This window comes from Canis lupus, chromosome 14 (assembly GCF_003254725.2).
Source record: "Canis lupus dingo isolate Sandy chromosome 14, ASM325472v2, whole genome shotgun sequence".
Lineage (NCBI taxonomy): Eukaryota > Metazoa > Chordata > Mammalia > Carnivora > Canidae > Canis > Canis lupus.
The window spans coordinates 35,428,812-35,441,257 of NC_064256.1; the positions used below are offsets into that span (position 1 = coordinate 35,428,812).

General features: G+C 37.4%; 1 protein-coding gene and 1 pseudogene across 1 annotated transcript in view; one reads left to right on the forward strand and one right to left on the reverse strand.

The window, feature by feature from the left end:
• DNAH11 (dynein axonemal heavy chain 11) overlaps positions 1-12,446 on the forward strand; it is a 318,343-nt gene that overhangs the window by 94,134 nt on the left and 211,763 nt on the right. The window lies entirely within an intron of this gene.
• On the reverse strand, positions 5,054-5,213 carry LOC112670914 (U4 spliceosomal RNA; annotated as a pseudogene).

A 12,446-nucleotide genomic window follows, 5' to 3' on the forward strand; every position in this document is an offset into this window, starting at 1 on the left:
GCTACTCTGATAGTCTGAGGGCTGATCAAGTACTGTTCCAGGTTCTGTGGTTCCAGCAGTGAAGGTTTTGATTTTATGGTGCTTATGTTGTGGTTAACTGTTAGTAGATCTTACCTCTTCCTCACAAAGTACCTTGGAAATCTTTATTCTGATCTTCACTTTCTACTTTACATGCTGCTATTTCATTTAATTTTCTTAAAAGATTTTATTTACTTTTAGGGAGAAAGCATGAGCAGGGGAAGGGGCAGAGGGAGAGAATCTCAAGCATACTGTGCTTAATGTGGAGCCAGATGTGGGCCTTGATCTCATGACTCTGAGGTCATGACCGGGGCCGAAAACCAGTCAGACACTTAACCGACTGAGCCACGCAGGCAGCCCTAATGTAAATTTTTTTTTTTTTTTACTCCATTTCTTGTTTTAGAATCCATTTCCCTTCTTCCTATAGTATATCTTTTAGTGGTTTGTGCAGCTGATGGATGATAAGTAGGACATTGGCTGAATCCTTGTCTTTCTTTTGAATTCTTTACAGTTAAGGCCTAAAATTCTAAGTTGAGAATTATGTTCTTTCAGAATTTGAAAAATACTCTGTTACTTTATGGCCTTCATTGTTGTAAACGTTCAGGTCAAATTATTTTTCCTTCATAAGCAATCTGTCTTTGGTCTTTGGCTGCTTTTATGATTTTTTTTCTTTTTTGTGATTGTATTTTACTGTATATACTTGTAGATTTTTTTCTCCCTGCTTTTAAAATTTAGCCTGCTAAGGACTCTGTGAACTTTTTGAATCTTCAGTTTCATGTCTGTCTACAATTTTGGAAGATTCCTCTCCATTTCTTTTTGGATCAATGCCTTTCTTCCATTTGCTCTATTTTCTTCATTGAGAAATTTATCTGCTATATGTTGAGCCTTTCCATGCCATCCTTCCTGTCTTTTAACCTCTATCTCATATTTTCAAACCCTGTGGGGTTTTTGTGCTATAATTGAGGTAATTTTTTGAATAGCTTATTATTAAATAATCTCTGCACCCGCTGTGGGCCTCACATGCACAATCCCAGGATTAGGAGTTGCGTGCTCTACTGACTGTGCCAACCAGGTGCCCCTTAGGTGACTTGTAGAATCTATCTTCCATTTCACTAACTTTTTTTCTTAGAGATTATGATTAAGAAAAAAGTATTGAGGTCCATATTATGTGGTTTCAAATGTCATCTCTACCATCAGTTTATTAGTTGTGCTGCCTTGGGCAACTTATCTAACCACGTTGTGCCTCAGTGTTACAGTAATAATAATAGCACCTATATTCACAATATTAAGATTAATTAATATACTTATTAATTAGGATTAGTTATGACTAGAATTAGTTAATATATTTGAAATACAATTTAAAAGTGTCTGACAAACCAGGCAGAATTTAGAATTCCACTAATTAACCAACTGGGTGGCTCAGTTGGTTAAGTATCCAACTCTTAACTTTGTGTTAGCTGTTGTTACTCTTAAGAAAGTGACAATAACAATGGTGTCTAATGTGATGCATAATTAATTTATTCCCCCAATTTATCATAACATTAAAAAATATACAAAAAAATTGAATTGTATAATGATGTGCAAACCTAACACCAAGATTCTACAAAGAACATATTTTCTTTATCACATTATCTATGCTATATCCACCCCGCTATAGATCCCTCAGTCCACCTTATATTTATGACTCATTTCAAGGGAAATTGCAGATGCCAGTAATCTTAACCTATAAATATTTTAGTATAAATATTCATTTCATCAGTTGAGTTTTGATTATTGTATCTCAATTTCCCAAAGTTCTTTTTGGTTCTTTAAAAATCAGTTTAGGATGACTTACCCCACCCCCCTTATAATGTCTTATTTCTTCATTATGGTTTATATTTTTTTTCTGAATTCTTTGAAAGAGACATTTATAATAGTCTCATTTAGACTGTTGTAATGCTAGTTCTTTTAAGGCTGGTTCTTCTTTTAAACTGAATTTTTTTGTGTGTTCATTTTTAAAGTTGATGTAGGTTTAGTCTTTCTGTACAAATTCTGTGCGCCCTAGAGAGAGCATGTGTCCCCATAGTGCTTTTCTTCCATGCCTCTTCTAGGTCTCCACAGGTTTTGTGGATGCTGGATTAATTTTGGGGTTGATTACTCAGTCAAGGATTTCCAGATCACATGGCATGGGCTTGAAGTTTTGATATCTCTAAAGGGACTTTTTCCCTCTCCAAAGGCTTTCATCTTGCTTCTCTGAGCTGGTGGGTAGAATTTTTCTAGAGCCCTTTACTGGACTGTGTAAGACTCTAAGAATCTCAGCTACATTTCAGCATCTCAGTTCTGACTCCCAGCCTTGCTCAGGGAGTGTAAGAGGCCGGAGACAGAAATGTTGCATTCCCAGGTGGCAGTTTAAACCTCAGTCCCCAGATGTTTGAATCTGTACCCAAATCCTACATTAGGCTGCCATGACATTTGCATGTTAACCACATTCTACTTTGAGATACATTCCTGGCATCAGGGACTATCACACACTCCCTCCCTCCCTCTTCTCCTCCTTCCATCCCCTTGTCTCCTTCCACCTTTCTCATGTTTTGTTATAGACTTTGCATGTGGGTGTATTTTTTGCTTTATTTACAAGTTTGTGTGTATGTGTGTATGTTAATGAAGGAGTTGTCCATTCATCTTAATCCAGTGTGTTGCAGGGGGTCTATTATTACTACTACTTAATACTACTTAAACCTTAACGATGAGGTTGGTTTCTTAATTTTAGCTATCATTAATAATACTTCAGTAACTAGCCTTGTATATGCGTATATACATGTTGTACATATTTTTATTTTTTCAGGATAAGCTTCTAGAAGTAAGATTGCTAGGTCAAAGAGTATGCCTCTTTTAAGCCTTTGGAACATTGTGCAAATTTACCTTCCCGGTAGCACTGTAAGAGAAGTGTCCACTCTCTCCCCTGTCAGCAACATTGGGTTCCTTCTTTTTATTCTTAGAGCTAAAGTTGTTCATATCCCAGAAGCTCAGCATATTCCACTAATTAACAGAATTTAGGGTTTTTTCTCCCTTAAGATAGTTTTAAAGTTTTCCATTCTGTTCAAGAGTTATGTAATATTTTCATGCTGAATGGGAAGCAAACAAGAAAGGTTTATGAAGAAGGCATTTATCTGCTTAATTATGAAACACTTCTAGCACAAATTGAAATGTTTGACAGACCAGCCAACAGATGCCTTCCATACAGTGTTTCAATTTTGCAACTGATACTAATATGCATTTTAGAGAAACTAACATTTGAACACTGTTGAAGCTGTAGTGTGGTTCATGAGAAGTGTGTTCATCTGAATTGAAACCCCTTTAGAGTTCTCTATTCAAAAATGGATGTAACCATCTGCTAGAGTTTGTTTTTAATTAAAATTACTTGTGCTAATACTGTGAGCAGTTTTTTAAAATGAACGTTAGTCCTTTAAAATCGCTTCATTTTAAACTGAGATCAGAGTTGGCCATAATTGATGATCTACCTATACGAGAAATTTCTTTGCTTGCTCCTCACATTAATATGTGTAAAATATTACACTTATAGTAAATTTAATTTCTCAGATTTGTGGGGTCCTTGGCCAAAATATTTTGTTTTGGAGGCTTGGGATCTGGTAAGAAGGATTTCCTGCTCTAACTTTATTATTAAGCCCCGTGAAAATCATCAAAGGAGAGATGGAAACATTTTGGACTTGAAAAGCTTAATTGCTACTGTGCTGGGACATGACCCAGAATCCTCTCAGTAAAACTCAAGATGAGCAATATAAAATCATCCATCCCCTCTTCCACAAGGACTAAGAAATATATATAAGAAAGAGACTAATTTTGCTTCTTAGGGCTGGTGTTTGGCCTCATTTTTAGTCATTGAGAAATTCTTTCACAACCAATTGGATACAATGTTGACAGTATTCCTACCTTATTCCAATTTTATTGCATTAATAGGAAAGCCTATGAAGCCCGAAGCTACTCAGTGTATATTGGACACAAATTTTTGTTTACACCTCTCTAGAAAAGTATGATCTGATAGCTTCATGCTTTGTAATATAGCAGGAACCCATGAGTGGAGCACATACTCTTTACCCCCCTCTGATCTATTAAAAGACGCTAGGTCATCTTTTCCATAATTTACCAATTTAGGAGACTTTTATTCAATCTTTTGTGAATCAGACAGTACCCAGTCTAATAGAAATGAGCACCAGAGAGCTGATAAAGCAAAGGACTTTTATTTTTTTTAAAGATTTTATTTATTTATTCATGAGAGACACACAGAGAGAGGCAGAGATGTTGGCAGAGGGAGAAGCAAGCTCCCTGAGGTGAGCCCCATGCGGGGAGCTCGACCTCAGGACCCCAGCATCACACCCTGAGCCAAAGGCAGACGCTCAACCACTAAGCCATCTAGGTGCCCCAAAGCAAGAGATTTTTATAGTCCCACTGAGCAGGAACAAGGAAATTATACTGGGCATTTGCTGATTGGTTAAATCGGGTTGACTTTCCTCCTATGAATCAAAAGGAAGTCTTAGATCTGGATCAGGTAACTTGCACTGAGCAGGCAGGTGCTGAGTCATTGACCTAGGGCTGCCTCTCTGAGAAAGCTGACCACAGAAACTTAAGTTTTGGTTTGCTAACACAGGGCTTAGCATGAGCGACTCCATCTTGGGCTCAACCAGGTTACTTTAGCACAGCCAAAATTTTATGGAATGACAAGGGAGCAATAAAATCATATTTGGATATGCTGGACCAGATATTTTGAGGAATGCCTAGAAGTTGATGACAGATGAAATTGATCATTAAGAGCAGAGAAAACCACAGGTAAAACAAAAAGAGACTATTACAGTGATAAGCTTATTTTATCCAATGAAATTCCAGGGAAATGACAGACTCAGATTCAATAAATAAAAAATATTGTGGGGTCCATGGTCATGGATAAAGAGTAAATGGAGAAGAGGTGGACAGTTGGAACCTTCTGTCTCCTGTATAGCCTAAGAGATTTATCAATGGGTATGTTTGCTCCGAGGATAAAGCCCTGAGAAGTGCGTCATAAATACTGTGAGGTGTCTACTGGGAACTTCTGCTATTACTACATCTTGACCCTAGACCTCTATTTGGGCAGCTTTTTCAATTAGCAATAATCGCGCCTCGGATAAACCTCATTGGCTACAATACTGCTACTATGCAAAGCTTGGGCAGCTTTTTCTTTTTCTTTCTTTCTTTCTTTTTTTTTTTTTTGGCAGCTTTTTCTTTGAAGGGTGGGATAGAAATATTTTAGGGGTTTTTGGCTATATAGTTTCTTTCACATCTACTCATTTCTGCTATTGTAGTAGAGAAGAAGCCATAGGCAGTTTTTAAATGAATAGACATGTTAAGATTCCAATAAAACTTTATTTATAAAAACCAGAGTGAACCAGATTTGTCTAGTGGCCTGTGGCTTGCCAACCCCTGTTCTAGAGAAAGTAGCAGAACAGATTCTGAAGTAACTCAGGATCTCTACAGTGACAGATATAATAGAAAAAGAGATTTATTACACATATGTGGTGTGATTCCAGTCTGATCCATAAATCCAGGAATTATTTCTTTGAATAGACCATAACAACAAATTTTTGCAGTTAAAAGGACAAAGCAAAAAAAAAAAAAAAAAAAAAAAAAGAAAAAGAGAGAGAAAAGATCAGGGAAAGGAACCATAATTTCCTATGAGAAGAGATTTTAAATAGATCGTATAACACTATGTGTGACTTAATATTTTATGCTAAATATTAAGTCTGAAATTTAAATTAAATGGATGATTTTCCATGAACATTGTTTCTGAAATAAATTCAAAATGAGGTGGAGACTAGACCAGTAACCACAGAAGTAATTGAAGTGGTAATCAAGGTAGTTGAATTTGCATCCCTAGCCCTAAAGTTGAGCCCCACTACAGTGGTTTTATCAGATATTAAAAAAAAGATAAATACCATGTTATATCACCTGTTCTAGAGTGTAGAAAAAGATGGAATTTTTTTACTCATTTTGTAAAGTTCTAAGAAACTTGATAGAAAAAGTGGGCATTGATAAAGTACAAAAGAAAATTCTGTTGGCCAATCTCATTAATTAATCTATCCTCTTTTTGGTCTGGATTTTTCACTTATTGTTAGGAGACCATCTTTTGTGGATCTCAAATTTTGTACATTTTTTTGAGCAGAGGTACTTAACCACTTTTGTTGTAGACTATCTTCCAAGATTATTTGTTATACAAACATTCTTGGGAGATAGCCTCTGTAGTGTTTTCTCTCTAGAGCAAAAGGTAGATTGGCTTACTGTCCAGTATAATAAATTTAAAAATCTCCAGGGCAAAGTTCAGACATGGTTACTATCTGTGAGAAAAGATTTTGGGTTCCTTAAACTCAAGGTTCCTCTCCTGTAACACAACTCACTGTGTATATAAGCATTATGTGGCTCTTTTGGGGTTATCCTTTAAAAGTTGGGGATTGGAAACTGGTGCAAATGCTGATACTTTGATACTGCTTAATACTGTCAGTGTGACTAATAAACTGTCCTTTATCTGCGACCCAGAGGCTCTGTGTCTTCTGCTAACATCCCTTTAGCAGTACCAGGCTGACTTTAGCGTGCAAGTAAAATCTCAGACCAAAAAAAATAAATAAATAAATAAATAAAATAAAGTCTCAGACCATTCTCATTTCTTAAGCATGTTGTTGCATGTGTTAAAAGTTCATTCTTTTTTTGTTGCTGAGTATTCCATTGTATAACTCTACCACCCTTTGTTTATCCATTCTTTTGATTGACATTGGGGCTTCCAATTTGAGGCTACTATTTCTAAAGCTGCTTGGCACTTTCTTGCCCAATTCTTTTGATACACATAGATTTTCCTTTCTCCCGGATAAAGTATCTAAAAGTGAAATGGCTGAATCATAGAGAAGATATATGTTTACCCCTTTAAAAAACTGCCAGACAGGTCTCCATTGTTCCATTCCCATTAACTAGGTGACACAATTCTAGTTGCTTCATATACTACCAGTATTGGGTGTCATCAGTCAATACTGATGATTGCAGGCATTCTAGAGGGTGAGAAATAGTATCTCATTGTGGTTTTAATTGGCTTATCTCTAATATTTAAAGATGTTGAGTAATGTCACATGTTTTTTGGCATTCATATATCTTTTATTGTGAAGTGTCTGTCCAAATAACTTGCCTGTTTTTTTGTTTTTGTTTTTTTTTTTAAAATTGGGATGTTTGTCTTTTTATTGTTAGAGTATTTTTTTCCAGTTTGTTTTTGTTTTAATTTTATTTAAATTCAACTAATTATACTGTTTATTGGTTTCAGAGGTAAAGGTCAGTGATTTGTCAGTCTTATGTAACACCCAATGCTCATTATATCATGTGCCCTCCTTAATGCCCATCACCCAGTTACCCCATCTCCCCATTCACCTCCCCTCCAGCAACCCTCAGTTCGTTTCCTATGGTTGATAGTCTTTTATGGTTTGTCTCCCTCTCTGATTTTGTCTTATTTTTTCCTCTCTTCCCCATGATCCTCTGTTTTGTTTCTTAAATGCCACATAATGAGTGCGATCATATAATTGTCTTTCTCTGACTGACCTATTTCGCTTAGCATAATATCCTCTAGTTCTATCCACATCATTGCAAATGTCAAATTTTCATTCTTTTTCATTCTTTTTGATAGCCAAGTAGTATTCCATTATGTGTATGTATGTATGTGTGTGTGTGTGTGTGTATATATATATATGTATATACACACACACACATCTTCTTTATCCATTCATCTGTTGATGGGCTCTTTCCATAGTTTGGCTATTGGGAGCTGGTGCCCCTTTGGATCACTGCATTTGTGTCTTTGGGTTAAATACCCAGTAGTGCAATTACAGGGTCTTAAGATAGTTCTATTTTCAACTCCCTGAGCAACCTTCACACTGTTTCCAAAGTGGGGGCACCAGTTTGCATTCCCACCAACAGTGTACAAGGGTTCCCCTTTGGTTGGAGGATTTCTTTATATGGTTACCGTTCCTGGGAAGGAAATGAACAGATGGCTCATTTTATTAATGGTACATTTTGTGAATGGAATGTTTTCATTTTAATGTATAGTGTGTCAAGTTTTTCTACTGTGGTTGATAATTATTATGTCAGGTATAAGAAATTCTTGCCTATCACAGTGTCATAAAAAGATTCACCTGTTTCCTTCTTGGTGCTTTATGGTTCTGGGTTTTTCATTTTGATCTGTGATCCATATGTAAATCTTTTTCTGTTCCGTTGTATTAACTTGGCACCTTGGTCAAAGCCAATTGATTGTGTGTGTGTGTGTGTGTGTGTGTCTATATATATATAGACATATATATATATATATATATATATATGGGTCTGTTTCCAGACTCTCCTGTTGTATTCATCTCTTTTGTATCTTTATGCCAAATCCACATTGTATGTATTACAATTGTACGTAGCTTTATAACAAGCCTTGAAATCATGTTGTATATAGCCTCCCATTAGTTCTATTAAAAATTTTTTTTCCCAAAATTGTTTTGGCCATTATAGATTCTGTTTATATCTTCATAAATAAATTAACATATTATTTTTAGAAGCCCAATCTTTTAACCTAATTTTTAACTGGTATCAAATATAAATAGGAATGTTGGGAGGGTGGATATCTCAGCCATGATGCATCCTATTGAAGAACACGGTATATGTCTTGACAAAGGTTGTCTTTAATTTCTCTCAAAATATTTTCTGTGGTTTTCAATGTTAGGGTCTTACACATTTCTTGCTGGACTTACTTTTAGATAGTTTTTATGTTTTGATGCTTAATATTTTGTTTTCCAATGTTTGAGGCTGATATATAAAAGAGATGGATTTTTAAATATTCACCGTGTGTCTTAGGGCTTTGTCCAATTTGCCTATTAGTTTTAGTAAGGTTTTTTTTTTTTAATAGTTTCATAGGGTTTGCTGTATTCATGGACATATCATCTGTCAGTGATGACAGTGTTACTTCTTGCCTCCTATTATTTTTTTGCCCTTTATTGCCTTTTCTTGAGTTAATGACGGCTAGGACCTCCGGTGCCATGTTGAATGGAAGTAGTTAGAGCAGACATCCCAACTTATTTCCAGTCTCAGGGAAGAATAATTTAAATTTTCACCATTAAGTTTCACCTGGGTGGCTCAGCTGTTGAGCGTCTGCCTTTGGCTCAGGGTGTGATCCCAGGGTTCCAGGATTGAGTCCCACTTCGGGCTTCCTGCGTGGAGTCTGCTTCTCCCTCTGCCTTTGTCTCTGCCTCTCTCTCTGCATGTCTCTCATGAATAAATAAATAATTAAAAAAAATAATTTTCACCATTAAGTATGATAGTTGTTCTAGTAGGTTTTAGTAGATGTCCTTTCTGAAATAGAGGGAGAGCCCTTCCATTGCTACGTACTGAGAGTTGTTTTTTGTTTGTTTGTTTTTGAGAGAGAAAGACAAGCAGAGGGGAGAGGCAGAGGCAGAAGGAGAAGCAGACTCCCCTCTGAGAGGGCCCAATGCAGGGCTCGATCCCAGGACCCAGAGATCATGACCTCAGCCAAAGGCAGATGCTTAACCACCTGAGCCACCCAGGTGCCTCAAACTGAGAGTTTTTATCTTGAAGAGACATTGATCTTTTTCAAATATGTTGAGATTATTCATGTATCTGCCTCTTTTTTTCTGTTACTGTGGTGAATTTTTGAATGCTAAGCCAACTTTGCATTCCTGAAATAAACTCCACTTGGTTATAATGGATTATCATTTATATATGTCTATATGTATTTTTGCTGGATTTCATTTGCTAATATTCTGTCCAGGAATTCTCTATATATGTTCATAAGGGACATTTATCTATAGTTGTCTTAAAATACTACTGCCAGTTTGGGGATCAGCATAATACTCTTTAAAAGGAACTGAAAAATATTTTATTCTCATGTACTTTGTGAAACAGTTTATGATAGAAATCACTGGCGATGCCATCTGGGCCTGGAGTTTTCTTTGTGAATCATTTTTAGTTATAGATCAATTTCTTTTATATATATGCTGCTCTGTAGCTTTTCCTCTTTTTATTCTTACATCACTTATAAAAATTTGTGTGTTTCGGGGCATTTATCCATTTCATCTGAGTCAGGGACTGGCAAATTATAGCCCTCTGACCAAATCTGGTTCATGACTTTGGGTGCTTTAATGCTGCCATGGAGTCATTTGGAGTCATGTGGAGTCATTTCGATAGAAACCTTGTAGACAGACCTCAGTGCCTCAAACATTGACTGTCTGGACCTTTATAGGACCTTTACATTCAGCCTTGATCTAAGTTTTCAAATGTATTGATGTGAATTGGTTTTTGTTTCTTGATATTATCCTTAGCACAACTAGAGGATCTCACATTATGTCCCTCTTGCATTCCTGGTATTGGTGATTTGTGTGTTCTCTCTGTCTCTTTGAAATCAGGCTTTCTGTGTGTTTATCAATTTTATTTACAAAGAACTATGACTTTGTTGATTTCTCTCTATTGTTTTATATTTCAGTGATTCCTGCTTTATCTGGATTACTTCTTTCTACCTTAACTTGCTCCTCTTTTTCAAGTTTCTTAGCATTGTTGCTTACCGATTTTACACCTTTTTCTTTCCTAATGCAAGCATGTGAAGGAAACTTTATAACTTGATGAAGAATATCTACTAGAAACCTGCAGAGAAAATCATGCTTAATGGTGAAACATAGGAATCATTTCCATTAGTGTCAAGAATGAGGTAATTACGTTCACTGTCCCTGACATTCATTGCTCAATATTGTGCTGGTTTCAGCAATATGATTAATGGAGAAGTAGGAAATGAACAGTGGAAAGGAAGACCACAAATGGGGGCTGCACAACACATGCCCTGATAGTGTCAAGAGCCCATCGGACCTGATTTCTTTGGAACTCTGCTTTGTTCCAGCTGAAAAGAAAATCCTTTGTTTCTGATACTGCAGAAGCTGAAACAGGGGTCATTTTCAGGATTCAAGATCCTTGTTGCTATTGCTATAAAAGGAAAAGAACATTACTTCTGTGTTACATTCCTTTTCCTGTTGGAAAGGAATTGAGGGTTCTGAAGCTGACCCCTCAAGTGCTATAGTAGTTACCTTGCAATGTGTGCTGAGGACTGTAAGCTCAGATCTTAATGTTTCAACAGAGGGGCCCTTCCAGCCTCTCGGCCACTGTGGCTTCGGTGTGCCTCAGTTGGGAAATCTGCCTTGCCTGATGGGGAAATTGCACACTTCTGCTATAAGGAAGTTGTTCTTCTTGTGTCAACTTACTTAAGTGTGTAGTATTCAGCCTCATAGTTCTTCAGGTTCACATACATGGTCTCTTTTGTACCATACCAGCACAGGAGCTGGGTGGGTCAGGACAGAACTGAGAATCAGCCACCACCGTGGATCAAGAACTGGTCCTTTTCTCTGACCCGGAGTCTATAACCTTCTGTGCCTGATACCTTCCTTCATGATGAGCACACCATCATCCCACCAAACAAGTAGCCCTCTTTTCGAACACCTGAGTGTCTTAGGCATCTGTAACCTATAAACCTCAGTGGCGGTCATGATTCATGTGGCTATTTTGGGCAAGTGTTTCTTTTTTTTTTCTTTTTTAAAGATTTTATCTATTCATGAGAGAGACACACAGAGAGAGAGAGAGGCAGAGACACAGGCAGAGGCAGAAGCAGGCTCCACACAGGGAGCCCAACATGGAACTCGATCCTGAGTCTCCAGGATCACACCCTGGGCTGAAGGCTGCGCTAAACTGCTGAGCCACCCGGGCTGCCCTGGGCAACTGTTTCTATTTTTATCCAAATATAAGAATTCATAGATGGTAGATACTTTGTTATTTCCCTTGAAGTTTATTTTCTTTTTAAAGATTATATTTATTTATTCATGAGAGACACAGAAAGAGAGAGAGAGAGGCAGAGACAGGCGGAGAGAGAAGCAGGCTCCATGCAGGGAGCCCGATGTGGGACTCGATTCTGGGACCCCAGGATCACGCCCTGGGCCAAAGACAGATGCTCAACTGCTTAGCCACCCAGGCATCCCTCCCTTGAAGTTCAGACTCTGGTAAGGTGGCCAAGCCCTGCGTGTTGGTACCCTTCTCTCTCCAGCATGTGTGTGGAGAGCCCTGCCCCTGTGCCAGGCTACAGTTCTTTCAGTTCCCTGATGGGGTCACCCTATTTCCTGGGTATTCATATGAGCCTCATCTGGTGGCTTCCACTCTGCCTCTGTGGGTGGCCAGCCTCTTACATTTTTTTTACAACCTAAATTGTACTCATCTTTTAAGTCTTAACCTAAATACCCTTCCCTCCAAAATGTCTTTCCAAGCCCTCAATTAGGCAAGACCCTCTCTCTGTGTGCTATCATAGCACTTTCTTCTAACTCCAGCAAAATGATTATAAT